Below are 12,760 nucleotides of genomic sequence, written 5' to 3'. Positions count from 1 at the left end.
TTCCTTTTAAACCAATAGTCCGCATAATTACTTATCCCCTCATTTGTCACCAACATTTGCCCCTTAGTATAACCTTCCAAATCGTCACTAACCTCTAAAAGTATTATAGTGGACTCCTGTTGTCTAATGCGAAAACTTCTTAACACACTACCCGACGGTTTATCTCCCCATAGCACGGCATCCATACCTGCCCTTACCCTTAATTCATCAAATCTCTCATTATGCATGTCCCTTAGTCTCCCTCTTAGCCCTGATATTTCTTCAAAAGACTTCCCCTCATCTCTTGCGTAACACTCATTGAGCTGCTGTTCCAAATAATTCTGTAAACCGTACCTCCACCTCGCCTCCTCCCTTCCTTTATATTTATAAAACCCCGCGATACCAGGTTTAGCCCTATTTTCCCACCAATCCAAAATACTCCCTACCCCATCCCTTGCCCTCCACAATTGTCTCCACCAGTCTCTAAACTCTGCGTTCACCACCTCACTCCTCACCAACCTCGCATTTAACTTCCAGAAACTTGAATATACCTTTACCACACCCTCCCAATCCAGTTCTACCAAAACTGCCCTATGATCCGAAAACCCTACGTCCACTGTTTTTACCCCTCCTACCCTAACTGCCTCCGTTATATAAATCCTATCTAACCTCGCTGAATAATTTCTCCTAACAAAAGTGTAATCCACTCTCCAAGCCTCACTCCCCTCCACGTCCCTCACCCCTGCATCCTGTAAAACATTGCGTAACGACCGTAACACAGCCCGCCCCCTTGGCTCCATGTCCCCTCCCCCTTATAACACAGTTCCAGTCCCCACAATTACAGTTACTAGAGGTAAACCCCTTAAAAAATACACTAAAACGTCTCTCACAAAATCCTCTTTTACTTTGATTATATTCTCCGCTGGCATATAAACCCCAATGAAACATACTCGAGATGCTCCCCACTCACCATCCACCCTCACTACCCTCCCCCCCCCTTCTTCCCACTTTATAATACGTAAGGGACTATTTTCCTTCACAGCCACTGCCACTCCCCCTTTTAACCTAACAGACCCACTTACATACAATTTATAACCCTTTAATGCCAAAGCACAGCCCATCTTATAATTATGTTCTTGTATAAAGCATACATCCACATTATATCTCCTCAAAAACCATTCCATCCATACTCGTTTCACTTCATTCTTCAATCCATTTACATTTACAGTTACTATCGTGAATTATTTTAATAATGGTGGTTTACCCTTTCTTCTTGGCACACACCCTCCTATACCTTCCTGCTGTATGGCATCTTTCTTGACAGCTTGCTTATTCACCCCCCCTATCCCTTCATTATCCCTAGAACCATTGAACCCTACATTACCCCTTCCCTCTTTCCCCTTATGACATACATCCATTCTCCAAGATTTTACTCCTGTTCTTTGTCCTGGAGTAAGAACATCGTCCATCTCAGACGTTCCTGCAGTTCTCTTACGAGAACTCCCCTCCCCACACACCTCGTCACCTGTCTTTTCCGCCCTATGGACCTCTGCCACAACGTTGTGCACATTAACATTAGTGCACACAGTATTCAAAACCTCCTGATCTTGCTGCACCGTTGCCTGCACCAGGTTACACCCTTCATCCACCTGTCCCTCTTCCACGTCATGCAAAAAGGAACTAAGTACTTCCTCCAGTAAGCCATCCTGTTGGCCCGTACCCTCCTCATCAGACGTCGATGTCGTCTGTCCTTTATCAACTGTTAGTGTTACACTTTCCTCCATGGCCGCCTCAGCCCTATCCACTTCGTCACTTCATCGGCAAGGAATCTTGTTTGGCCTTACTCCTTCCTCCAACACCTCCAGAGCATCCCTCCGTTGTAAGATCACTGGTACCTGTTCCCTCCGTCCAGCTTTTTTATAGCATTGGGCCACCATTTGTTCAAAAGAACCACATAATCTGCAAGTCTTCCGCTGCCCTGAGTAGTACACGTAGACCTGCGTTCGGAAGACCTCCATAAATACGTATGATGGAATTGGCTGCCTCAACGTCATTTTCAGCGTAAATGATCCTTCAGGTAGCCCCTCATAAGGTCCATTTTGCCACACCCCCATCACTGCTGAGTGGATTTTCCCATAGCTGCCAAACACCGCCGTCACATCATGCTCCGTCGCCTCAAAAGGCACGTTTCGTACCTTCACCCACGTCACATAGCTGGACACATCATGTAAGCAGACTTCCACCATAGTGTTCACTGCCAGCCTCTTCTCTTGATATTTGTTGACTATGCTTGTGTAGAATCCTGCGTCTTTAAACTTGATGAAAATTCTCGACACACCATTTACTGCTACTCCATATAATTCTTCGGTCGATATTCCATATATCTCACTGATGATGGCATGCAGTAACACGTGCATGGTTGTTCCTGTAAGCGTGCCACGCACGAATTCCACACAAACAGTGCTCACACGGCGTCCAATGCGATCCGCCATGTTGTATGCACAAAACAGGAAAACTGCGCATTAAACCAGTTGTATCAGGAGCTACTGCGCAGCCTGTCCGCACGGCACAATAGCGATGCGAACAATGAGTCACTGTAATTGGGGGGGACTGGAACTGTGTTATAAGGGGGGGGGACGTGGAGCCAAGGGGGGCAGGTTGTGTGTTACGGTCGTTACGCAATGTTTTACAGGATGCAGGGGTGAGGGACGTGGAGGGGAGTGGGGCTTGGAGAGTGGATTACACTTTTGTTAGGAGAAATTATTCAGCGAGGTTAGATAGGATTTATATAACGGAGGCAGTTAGGGTAGGAGGGGTAAAAACAGTGGACGTAGGGTTTTCGGATCATAGGGCAGTTTTGGTAGAACTGGATTGGGAGGGAGTGGTAAAGGTATATTCAAGTTTCTGGAAGTTAAATGCGAGGTTGGTGAGGAGTGAGGTGGTGAACGCAGAGTTTAGAGACTGGTGGAGACAATTGTGGAGGGCAAGGGATGGGGTAGGGAGTATTTTGGATTGGTGGGAAAATAGGGCTAAACCTGGTATCGCGGGGTTTTATAAATATAAAGGAAGGGAGGAGGCGAGGTGGAGGTACGGTTTACAGAATTATTTGGAACAGCAGCTCAATGAGTGTTACGCAAGAGATGAGGGGAAGTCTTTTGAAGAAATATCAGGGCTAAGAGGGAGACTAAGGGACATACATAATGAAAGATTTGATGAATTAAGGGTAAGGGCAGGTATGGATGCTGTGCTATGGGGAGATAAACCGTCGGGTAGTGTGTTAAGAAGTTTTTGCATTAGACAACAGGAGTCCACTATAATACTTTTAGAGGTTAGTGACGATTTGGAAGGTTATACTAAGGGGCAAATGTTGGTGACAACTGAGGGGATAAGTAATTATGCGGACTATTGGTTTAAAAGGAAATGGGAAAAAGGTAATGTGGGGATAGTTAATAAAGAAAGAGGAGGGGTGAAGGTCTTGGGGAAAGGTGGGGAGGACAGAGGGGGATTGGAGGGAATAATAAGTATGGAAGAAGTGAAAGAGGCAGTGTTCAATTTAAGTAAGGGGAAAGCACCGGGAATTGATGGGCTTTCCAATGATTTTTACAGAGTGCATTGGGAAACCATAAATGTTTGTTTGGTTCAGGTATTGAATTGTATGCTGAAGGAAGGGAAATTGGGAACGTCACAGAGGACGGGTGTGGTCGTGCTTGTAAAGAAAAAAGCGAGGGGAGAACACTGAGCACGTACAGGGCCATATCTTTAATGTGTACGGATTATAAGATTTTTGCGAAGATTTTAGGGAACAGGATGAAGAAGGTAATAGGTGGTATGGTGCACAAGGGTCAGTTGGGAATTCCGGGTCGTAGTATGAGGGATGGACATAGTCGTATTAGGGAATTTTTGCAGGGTTGTAAGGGTGGTGGAATTTTGGGCATTGATTGGGAGAATGCTTATGACGGTGTGAATAGAGAGTACATGGTTGACACTTTAAGGCTTATGGGTTTTGGGGAGGGAATAGTAAAATGGGTGAAGACCTTGTATGCAGAAGCTACGATTCAGGTGCAAATTAATGGTAGGTTGGGTAGCGTGTTGAAAATGGAGAAAGGTTTGAGACAGGGGTGTCCTATGTCTCAAATTCTGTTTGCATGTATGCAACACCCGTTTTATGGAATGGTTGAGGAAGCAACAACGTTACAGGAGGAGGGTAAGGGGTTCACAGAGGTAGTTGGTTATGTAGATGACACAACAATACTGATCAATGATGTCGAAGGTTTGCGAAAGGTGGAGAGAGTAATGAGTTTTTTTGGAGAGGCGTCAGGCATGCGTGTCAACAGGGCTAAATCGAAATTATTAGAGATAGGAGATTGGGTGGGGGGTAGAATGGGGGTGGAGTCTGGATGGGATGTGACTGAACAGCTGAAAATTTGTGGGATTATCTATATGGCAGATGAGCAAGAGGCTAGGCGGAGGATTTCGGAATTGGTGGGAGAGAAAGTTGTACAACGGATTAGGAACCTAAGAGCGAAGGATGTTACTCTAATGCAAAGGGCAATAATAATAAATTCATTGGTTTATAGTAAAGTGTGGAACGTGGCAGTGGTGTATCCTTTACGGGAACAGGAGATAAAGGAGATACAGAGAAGGGTGCTTCGTTATATATGGGGTTTTGGACGAGCATGGCTAAGTAAAGAGGTGGTTATGACGAATGTGCGCAGAGGGGGAGTAGGGCTTTTGATGCTAGGGCCGAGGGTAAAGGCCATGTATGTTGAACATTAAAATGGTATGAACATTAAAATGGTATAAAATACCGACAGATTGTTAGGTAAGACACATATGCAACAGTTAGGTATCTTTATTTTGAAACGTTTCGCCTACACAGTAGGCTTCTTCAGTCGAGTACAGAAAAGTTGATAGAAGCAGAAGATACTTGAAGACGATGTAATCAGTCCATCACCCTTAAAGTTTTGAGGTGGTCAGTCCCTCAGTCTGTTGAAGAGCATTGTTCCGTTGTCTGAAACAATATGAAGTTGAAGTGACAGAATCGGGCCTTATATAGTGCCAGGAGGTGAGACGTAGGTTGATTTGGGAGGGCAGGTCCTTCTCAAACCCAGCCGTTCTCACTAGTAGAGGTTTTCGAAGTAGATGGTCTGTACCAAGATACCCTTGTGTTGCAGTGTCTGACAGAATGAACATTAAAATGGTATAAAATACCGACAGATTGTTAGGTAAGACACATATGCAACAGTTAGGTATCTTTATTTTGAAACGTTTCGCCTACACAGTAGGCTTCTTCAGTCGAGTACAGAAAAGTTGATAGAAGCAGAAGATACTTGAAGACGATGTAATCAGTCCATCACCCTTAAAGTTTTGAGGTGGTCAGTCCCTCAGTCTGTAGAAGAGCATTGTTCCGTTGTCTGAAACAATATGTTAAACAAAAGTACGTAAGGGAGGGGGGGGGTAAAAGGGGTGAGGGTTGGGAGGGTGATGAGGGATGTACGACGATGGTGGGGAGGAAAGGACTTGATGGAATGTGAGAATATGCTAAGGGTTATGTTAGTAATAGGTGAGGTAAAAAAGCTCAAGGTGGGAAGGTTAGTAGAGATGAGTAGGAAACCAGAAGTGATGCAAGGGGTGGCGGTATACCCTTTGTATGATTGGGGTACGATTTGGCATGATTTCCAGAAACTTAGATTAATGCCTAGGGTAAGGGAGTTAGTTTATAGGTTTGTAATGGGGATTTTAGCGTCAAAGCAGGCTTTGTGTGTGATGGGTTGGGTAAAGGAAGCGAAATGCGAACATTGTGAGGAATCGGAAACAGCTTTTCATGCCGTATATTTTTGTAGGGAGTTGGGGCAGGTAAGGGTGTGGCTGGCTAGAGTCTTCAAGTTAATGGGTGGGGGCAATGTAGAGATCCTGCGTGCCCTAACTTTAGAGGTAAGGCGGGTGTCTGAGGTTGTAAAGAGAGCCATTCTGTACATTGTGACAGATTTCTTGTTTTATTCCTGGGGCTTGAAGGAAAAAGGCGGGGGGATTAGGGTAAGGGCTATTGCGGCAGGAATTTATCGCACGGTATGCAGAAATAAACTCATTTATGGTAACAGGTGGGCGACTGCGTTCCCGGAGGCATATAGAAATATAACGGTAAGGGGACTCAGTAATTTGGCTACTTAAGTACTAAGGGACCATTTTCCTTTTCTAGAGCGAGTTATGACCATAATGAAGGATATGTAAATGTGGTAGGATTGTCATGAGAGTTGTATGGGAGGGATGACATGTCAGACGTGGTGTAACTGGAGAGTTTTCTTGTGTGTGAATGTTTTAGTTTAACCATGTGTGGAAAGACAAGAGGTCATTGATGATCATAGTTTTAATAAGGTAAATGATCTTTGTCAGTGAGACAACTACAAGAAGGAACACTCAAAGCATTGTTAACACACTGATAATAATGTGCTATGTAACATGAGTGTGTATCTTTGTTATTTTAATAGTGTGTTTAGTTTCTCTGTGGTAAGGTGTGGAAATGGCTATTTTGTCACCTTTATTATATTGTAATTTTTGAGGTGTTTAGTATTATGTCTTTGTGTATAAAGTTTAATATACAATACTAATGAGAGTGTACGAATTGGATTATATGAGAATGTCTTTGTTTATAAAGTTTCATATATAATGTAAATAAGTGTGACATTCTTTGGATTATATTGCCTTTTGTGTTATTAGATACTGGCTGTATTTTATGGATATAATAAACCCACCTGTATGTACAGGTGTGGGCTGTTTTTAGTTTTTTTTATATTTTATTTAAAACGTTGTATTACAACATAAAAGAATAAATATATAGAAGACCACAATCCCTTAACAAACAGGTATCCAACATATAATTCATAATCACAGTACACCATATAATTCATAATCACAGTACACCATATAATTCATAATCACAGTACACCATATAATTCATAATCACAGTACCCCATATAATTACCATGCAAACATGCATCCTTATACCTGAACTAAACATTTCCCATATATGGTAACTCTGACATCATGATAATACACTAGGTCCAGTGAACCTTCTAACCCAACCATCCTACTTTACATGTGTCTGTTATATACAGTGCACCACTAAACACCACCTTGACCATCCCCAAAATGCCTTACACTCGAGGCTTCCCAACCATAATATTGTCACTTACGACGTACATTACATAATAATAACGGTAAGTATACCAGAACTATCAGTACTAACTTAGATATTTAATGAAGTGTTACATAACACTTAAGAACTTGTACTTATATGTTATTTAAAACCATACATAAGACAATAGGACAAAAAACAAACATATTACATTTCAAGAACATTACCTTCACATTTTTTTTTAACAGTATTTCTATTGCATCCTATTATACTTTTGAATTTTATATAGCAATCCCTACCCCACCTCCTTTGCTGGACTGACTGAGTGCCACACTTCTGGCGCAGCAAAGGATACATAAGAAGAAATAACTAATAATTACATGATCACATCAACATACTATTACAGAATAACAAAAAGACGTACTAAGTAAATTTGAACCTACTTATAAATTACATTTCAACGCAAAATACACATTTAGTATCAAAAGGAGAACCCCATCTTCACCGTCTGAGCTTATTAGACATTTTCACCATTCTGACACATCAATATTATTATTAATAATAAACTTTCACATTTACATTGACTAAAAAAATTAACATATTCAAGTCCTGAGACAATAAAAAATTTACATCTACACTACAAATAACTTCTATCCTCCTAACAACTCCAGATACTTTTTTATTTTTTCTCACTAATACATATTCCCATTTTTTTATGTATTATGTTCAACAAGATATATATATTTATTAACAATGTTCCAGAGCAATATCAGACTTACTCTGTCACGCACTAAGTTACACAATATAACTTATGGCTCCTAATAAAACATGTACCGGGCAGTACTACCTCAATCATTAACAAAACCAACCTGGCAAAAGACACTTCAGAAAGCCACCCCCTGCCATCCCCTGACCCCATGCTATCTGTATTAAAAAAAAAAAAAAAAAAAAAAACACAAACTCACGTTCCCTTCCATGCTCAAGTTCGTACCTGACGTCGAAAGTCATAAAACCCCTGTCTCTTAACCAAATGTCACCAGTTCACCCCCCCTACGCCCCCCCTTATTCCTAACGACTTTACACCCATATGCTCCACTACCACACACTTTTATTCCACCTTCCATCCTCCACTAGTCTCAAAAAAAAAACAAGAATGCCAGTTTAGGAAGAACCAGCCCAATCCAGCTCTAAACTACACCCAACCCTAACATTACACCTACCGACAGATTACGATAACCCAAGGGAAAACTATTTACCCACAACCTCCCATATAGTAGCCTATTTCTGCATACTGTACGATACACACTCGCCGCAAGCGCCCGCACCCTACATTCACCCCCCACCTCCCGCATGCACCAAGACACATACAGAAAATCTGCCACAACATACATCACTGCCCTCCGAATGTCCTTGGAAACCCCTCCCACATCAAAATGCAAAGCCCTCAAAGTCGATATGTTTCTCCCCCCTCCTGCCACTATACCCAGAACTCTCGCTAACCATGCCCTTACTAAACCCAAGTTTTCACAAAAATATATGGCATGAAAAGCCGTCTCCTCTTCCTCACAATGCAAACAAGTGCCAGCACCTACATAACCCATTCTATATAGCACTGACCTTGTAGCTAAAATTCCCATAAAGAATCTATAAACCACTTCACGAACCCTTGGCTTTAATCTGATCTTCCGAAAGTCTTCCCAAATGCCCCTCCAATCATTCATTGGGTATGTAGCTACTCCCTGTATCACTGTACCCTGCCAACCTGTCCTCCCAAGCCTACTTACCCTTACTTTTCTTGCTTCCCTTACTGCCAACAAATTTCGCACCATATCTTCACACTCCAGTAGTGCCTTTCCCTTCCACCATTTTTGCACATCCTTCATGACCTCTCCCACCCTTCTACCCCTCTCCCCTCCCACCCTCAAGTATCGCTGCTTCACATACACTGCCTTCACTCGTGTGTCCAAAGGTATAAGACCCAGCCCACCCTGCCGCACGCCCATCATCACCACCACCTTCCATAGCCATGGCTTCCCATAACCCCACACATACCTCAAAATCACCCTCTCCAGTTCCTGAATATCACACGACCTCAGGGGATATATTTCTGCCACGCCCCACACTTTACTGTACACAAGTGTATTTACTACCACCACCCTCTGCTGCAATGTTACATCCCCAGCCCTCCACCCGCGCATCCTACCCATCGCTCTACTCACTACTTCCTTGGAATTTATTCTCTGTGCCTCCCCAGCGTCCGCCATATACACAACCCCACATATCTTAATTCTATCCACTACGTTCCACCCATACTGTTCCCCCAACCCTCCCCCCACCCACGTGCCTACTTCTAATAACTTTGACTTTGCTCCATTAACCCTCATCCATGTCGCCCCACCAAAAATCTCTATTATACGTCCCACATTCCCCAATCCTATTTCCCCTCCTACCAAAACTGTGGTGTCATCCACATACCCCACAATACCACATCTCCCAGGACCCACCTCTCCCTGTTCCCACACTCCTCCCTCTATAAGCCTATAAAAAGGGTCCTGCATGCATGCAAAGAGGATTTGAGACAAGGGGCAACCCTGTTGCAAACCCATCCCCATCTGCACCGGCAACCCTAACTTTCCATTAACCTGTACCCTGACCGTTGCAGGCGTATACAAAGTAGTCGCCCAGCGCACAATCTCATCACCAAAACCCTGTTTTTTTAAAATACACCACAACATATGTCTATCTACACTGTCATAAGCCTGCTCCCAATCAATCCCCAAGATCCCCCCCCGTTGTCTACCCTCCACAAAATCCTTAATTCTTCCATGCCCCTCACGCATACTTCGACCTGGAATCCCACACTGTCCTCTATGTAGGACTCGGTCAAGCACCTTTTTCATACGGTTACCTAAAACCTTCGCAAAAACTTTATAATCTGCACACATGAGGGAGATCGCCCTAAAAGCTCCCAAGGTCTTCCCCCCCCCTCCCTTATAGACCAAAACTACTACCCCCGTGCCCTGCGATTCCCCCAACACTCCCCTTTCCTTCATACAGTTAAACAACCGGACCAGACATTCCTTCATACAATCCCAATGTGTAATATAGAAATCATTAGGAATTCCATCAATGCCCGGCGCTTTTCCCCTACTCAAGCCCATTATCGCCTCCTCCACCTCCTCCTCACTGATCCTACCCTCTATTACCGCACTCTCCTCCTCCCCTAAAATACCTCGAATTCCTTCTCCCAGAATCTCTCCCTCCCTCTCTCCTCCCTCCCTCTGCTTAAAATTCTCCCTAAACCAATAATCAGCATAATTGCTCATTCCATCCGTGGTACTAAGAACCTGCCCCACCCTATATCCCCCCACCCCTTTACACACCTCTAATCCCATAATCGTGGTCATCTGTTGCCTATTCCTAAATCTCCTCAAAACACATCCTGACGGTTTGTCACCCCATAGAACCTCCTCTAAACCTTCCCTCACACGTATCGCATCAAAACGAGAATTTTGTATATCCCTCAATCTTCCCCTTAAAACCTCTATTTCTCCATGTCTAGCCCCCCCTCCCCCTTCATAACAATCATTTAGCTGCCCCTCTAAATATTTCTGTAACCCATACCTCCACCTCGCCTCATCCCTTCCTCTATGCTGGTAATACTCCCTAATCTGCAATTTAGCGTGCTTCTCCCACCATTCCAAGACATCCTCCTCTTCGTTGCGAGCCTCCCATAGTTGCTTCCACCATTCCCTAAAAAACAACCCCTCCCCCTCTCCCTGAAGTAGCCTCACATTCATTTTCCAATAACCCACATACCTACGAACCATCCCTTCCCATGCCATCTCTGCCAAAACGGCACGATGGTCCGAAAAACCTAAATCTATCGTCGTTACACGTTCTACTGTTATATCTCGAGTTATATATATACGATCCAACCTGGCAGCATAACCCCTCCGCATAAACGTGTGCTCTACTTTCCACCCATCGCCCCTGACTATGTCATAAACCCCTGCATCCCTCAACAAATCCCTCAATACTCCAAGTACACACCCTGCCCCTCTCGGCTCCACATCCTTATTCCTGATTACACAATTCCAATCCCCACCTATTATAGAAACCATTGGTAAACCCCGCATGTAGAAAAGCAAAACCTCCCTTACAAAATGCACCTTTACCCGTATGTTACTATCTGCCGGCATATATATCCCCAGAAAACATACTCTAATCTCACCCCATAACCCTTCCACCCTCACCACCCTCCCCTCCCCTCCCTCTTCCCACTTGAGCACGTGGAATGGGCTGGATTCCCTCACTGCCACTGCCACCGCCACCCCACCCTTTAATTTCCCTGAACTACCAACATACATCCTAAAACCGTTCAGCCTCAACTCTCTGCCATACTTGAAATTGTGTTCTTGAATAAAACACACATCAATGTTAAAACGCCGCAAAACATCCTCCAACCATACTCGTTTACCGTCAGCTCTAAGGCCATTCACGTTTATCGTTAGACACTTAAAGATTCAGAAAGGGTGGCTTTCCTCTATGTCTCTGTGTCCTGTCTGTTCCACTCTTTGCTGCTTCTGTCTTTTCCCGTGCACTCTTTCCCACCTGTACCCCCTCCCCCCCCTGTGCACTACCCTGCCCCTTCTTAATCACTCCTGCCCACGTCTTCTTCCCTGTACGCTGAGCTGGTGTTATAACATCCTCGTCTGACGAGCCTCCAGCCCTCTTTCTAGATGTGCCCTCAATTTCCATATCAGTATTTCCATTGCCCTTGTGCACCTCAGCTTCCACCTGTAGCAACTGCAACATGCCAGGCTCTGACCCCAGAGGCTCTGGAATCTGCTCAATCAAGTCCTTCTCAACCATCAGAATTCTCCTGTTTGTAGTTGGGTTCTCCTCCGCAGGCACGTCCAGGAAAGACTTAATCATCTCCTGTAGGGGCGTAGATAACTCCTGTGGATCACCGGTCTCTCCCACCCCCACAGGCTGCTGCTCAACTCCCGGGCCCGCTTGCGGGGGAGCATCCGAAGCCACTGGTAGTGTCACACAATTCTCTAACTCGCCCTCCACTTCATCCGCCCAATTACCTTTGCCTGCTGCACTCAAAGACTTCGGCAGAGGTTCCGCCTGAGACTCTGTGTCTACTTGCCGTTCCCAAGGCCGCGGCGCTGCTGCTCTACCACATCCGGCCGCCATGTGGTCAAAAGCGCCGCACAGGCGACACGTCTTTCGTTGTCCCGCGTAGGTCACGTACAGCTGTGTCCTAAAATCCTCCAGGACAACATACGATGGAATAGGTCTTCTTAAAGACATCTTGACGGTGTAAGATCCAGCCGGCAACCCTTCATAGATTCCCTCTGTCCATCGAACCAAAGTTATACCATGCACTTCACCATATCTTTGAAATGTCTCTCGGATATCCACATCGTCTGCCTCGAAAGGAACGTTGCGGATCCTCACCCAGGTGTAGTATTTTGAGGCATCTCGCAGGCGTACCTCCAGACCAGACGATACGGTGATGTTCTTCTCCTGGTACTGAGTCACCGTCCTTTCATATGCCTCCACTGTGCAGAACTTTATGAAGATTCGTGATGATCCATTAAGTGCTACTCCGTGCAATTCTTCAACTTCAATGCC

Source organism: Cherax quadricarinatus, chromosome 60 (genome assembly GCF_038502225.1).
Source record: "Cherax quadricarinatus isolate ZL_2023a chromosome 60, ASM3850222v1, whole genome shotgun sequence".
Lineage (NCBI taxonomy): Eukaryota > Metazoa > Arthropoda > Malacostraca > Decapoda > Parastacidae > Cherax > Cherax quadricarinatus.
This window is presented reverse-complemented; position numbering follows the sequence as displayed.